This window comes from Gossypium hirsutum, chromosome D13 (assembly GCF_007990345.1).
Source record: "Gossypium hirsutum isolate 1008001.06 chromosome D13, Gossypium_hirsutum_v2.1, whole genome shotgun sequence".
NCBI lineage: Eukaryota > Viridiplantae > Streptophyta > Magnoliopsida > Malvales > Malvaceae > Gossypium > Gossypium hirsutum.
In genome coordinates, this window is record NC_053449.1 from 42,496,298 (window position 1) to 42,499,696 (window position 3,399).

Here is a 3,399-nt window from a genome sequence, read left to right on the forward strand (position 1 = left end):
ATTATGCCAAGACCACTCTGATTGGGGCTGAATCGAGTATTGTAAGACCTACCATTGCTGCAAACAATTTTGAGCTGAAGCCAAACACTATTCAGATAGGACAACAGTATGTTTAGTTTGATGGTCTACAAGATGAAAACCCCAACACTATTCAAGATTAATGGCGCCACTGATGACACCATTCGCTTAAGATTGTTCCCATTCTTGTTAAGGAACAAGGCAAAACAGAGATTAAATTCTTTACCACGTGGTTCTATCACTACATGGGCTCAGATGATAGAGAAGTTTCTCTTGAAGTACTTCCCACCAGCTAAAATAACTAAGTTGAGGAATGACATTTCATCCTTTGCCCAGATTAATTTAGTGACATTATATGATGCATGAGAGAGATACAAGGATCTATTAAGAAGGTGCCTTCATTATGGGTTACCTCTATGGTTGCAAGTTCAAAACTTCTACAATGGTTTGAATCCTTCGAATAAGCAATTAATTGATGCAACAACTGGTGGAATACTGAATAATAAAACACCTGAGGCAACCTATAAGTTTATAGAGAAGATGACACTGAATCATTATCAGTATCAAGTCATGAGGACGAAGCCGATGAAAGGAGTCTATGTTTTTAATTTAAATATCGTTATCATGTTATCAAACCAAGTAAAAGCACTAAATAAGAAAATTGATGGTTTATATTTTTCTACGTAAGCGAATCCGGTGATGCAATGCGATACAAATAGAGGTGGAATGATTAATTCAGAATGTTTTCCCTTCAGTCCTAGCATAGAGAGTGAGCAAGTAAATTATATGGGTAATAATTCTAGACCGCAAAATAACCTTTATAGTAATAACTATAATGTAGATTGGAGGAACCATCCCAATTTTTCTTGGGTTGGTCAAGGAAATCAGAGAACACAACCCCCTCCGGGCTTTCAACAACCTTATTAGCAAGAGAAGAAGTCAAACCTTGAAGAGATGTTGGCAAAATTTATCTCGGTGTCAGAAACTCGTTTTCAAAACACTGAGGCAATACTGAAGAAACAACAAGAATCAAATCAAGGACTTGAAAATAAAATAGGACAGCTTGCTAAATTAGTTTCAAAAAGACCACAAGGTAGCTTGCCTAGCAATACGGAAACTAACCTAAGGGAGCAGCTTCATGCAATTACTGTTTGAGACGTGGAAGGTTTAGTTGAACCTAAACTGAAACCGAGGCAAGAAGACATGGTGAACAATGATGAGGTTGAGGAAGATAAGAAAGAAAAAATGCCAGTTGTCAGAGAATACAAACCTCGAGTTTCATATCCAAACACATTGAAGAGAGACCATGCGGATGAACAATATGGTAAATTTCTTAAGCTCTTAAAAAAATTACACATTAACTTACCGTTTGTTAAAGCTCTTTTGCAGATGCCAAATTACGTCAAATTCTTAAAGGAGCTATTAACAAACTAGAGGAAGTTAGATGACTCGTCGACTGTGGAGTTCAATGCAGTTTGCTCGGCCATTCTCCAAAATAAACTACCTAACATACTTAAAGATTCAGGGATTTTTACTATTCCTTGTCTCATTGGTAGTTTAAATATTGAAAATGTTTTGGCTGATTTAGGGACTAGTATTAGTGTCATGCCTTATAAATTGTTTAAACAACTTGGTCTTGGGAAACCCAAACACACTAGGATCAGTATTCAATTAGCAGATAGAACTATTAGATATTCTAGGGGTTTTATTGAGGATGTACTCGCAAAAATCGATAAATTTATATTCCTTGTTGACTTTGTTGTTTTAGACATAGATAAGGATAGTGAGGTACCTATGATCTTAGGTCGACTACTATTATTGATGTTGGTACAGGTTAACTTGTGCTCAGTGTAGGTGACAAAAAGATTACTTTTTAAGCACGTGATTTTGTGAGAGTCTCTAGTGAGTGAGATGATTTTAAATGTTTTGTTAATGTTAGTAACCATGTGGCTCAATGTTCTTTGCAGGAAATCCCTCATGAAATCGTGTTGGAGCCATGTTTCAATCAAGGTGATAGAAACCGAACAACATATGAAGAGTGAATGGTACAACTCGACGAACTAGACGAATGAGGAATGCATGTTGAGGAGAAACCGAGAAAACACGATAAAGACACAAAGCGACACCATGACATGCATGTGATGAGAATGAACTGATTTAAGGTTAGGGGCAAAGTACTACTAGACAAACCGGATCCTTGAATTTCCCCTTCGGAGCTTGAGTCAAACGGATCAAACCCATTTACGGTACTGAATGTCTTTCCATATGGTACAGTCGAGGTAATACATTTCGAGTTCGATACATTTAAGGTAAACAATACTCGACTCAAACCTTATATTAGTATTAAAATTGGTAACAAGAAAGAGGAGTTTCAGCTCTGAAAACCACCCTAACTAAGCGCATACGATGTAAAGTCAAGCTTAGACTCTAAATAAGCGCTTCTCGAGAGGCAACCCGAGTGTTTAAATTTTGTTAATTATTTTAATTTTAATGCATGTTAATTTAAAATTAATTAAATTAATTAAAAAATGTCTTTGAACCATATGGCCTGGACACACGGGCATGTCCCAGGTCTTGTGCGCGTTGGGGTAAATGATAGTGAGTTTCATGGTTTGAAGTCATGGCTGTGTAAGTTAGACGGCCTGGAAACACGGGCGTGTCCTGGGCCGTGTGCATCATGGGGCTTAGTTTTTCCAATTTCGATTGTTACACAACCTAAGGTGGTCCACACGGCCAAGTGACACAACCGTGTGGGGCACACAGCCTGGCAACACGAGAGTGTCTAAGGCTGTGCGAATACTTGAGTTAAATTTTCAAATTTAATTTCGAGACAGCAAGTTACTCAGGCCAGAAACACACCATGTGCAAAACACAATTTGTCACATAAGCGTGAGAGAAGCAACGGAAGATCACACACGGCCATACTTGACACACGGCCTGGACACACGGATGTGTCTGAGGCTGTGTGAACACTAGGCTTTAATTTTAAATCACACATGAGGTGAGGAAGGACCACACGGGTGTGTGACAAGGCTGTGTAGCCCAACACGGGCCTAAAAAGAATGTGTCCCCTTTAAAACCATAATTTCCCCTTTTTGTTTTGTCTTCTTCCTCCCTCAACTCCTTCCCCTAGTCGTCGCTCTCCCAAAGCCTTTCCCATTTCTAGCTACCGTCGTTCTCCTCTGTTCCTCGTCGCTCCTCACCTCTGATCTCCCCCTTTTTCCATGACTCGTCTCTTCCCCCTTCCATTTCCCCTTCTTCCTTTCTCCTATCGAAGCCACAACCCCAACCCCAACCCCTTCCTTTTTCTTTTCACCATCCCTCATGCCACCGGCTAGTCCCCTCTCCCATCGATGCTGTCGCCCACACTACAAACCACCT

The 3,399-nt window shown here is 39.7% G+C and overlaps 1 non-coding gene across 1 annotated transcript; it reads right to left on the bottom strand.

Moving 5' to 3' along the window:
- Positions 1 to 321: 321 nt before the first annotated feature.
- On the bottom strand, positions 322 to 428 carry LOC121225981 (small nucleolar RNA R71). The gene has a single exon (XR_005923881.1). It is a non-coding gene; the product is annotated as a small nucleolar RNA R71 (small nucleolar RNA).
- Positions 429 to 3,399: the final 2,971 nt, after the last annotated feature.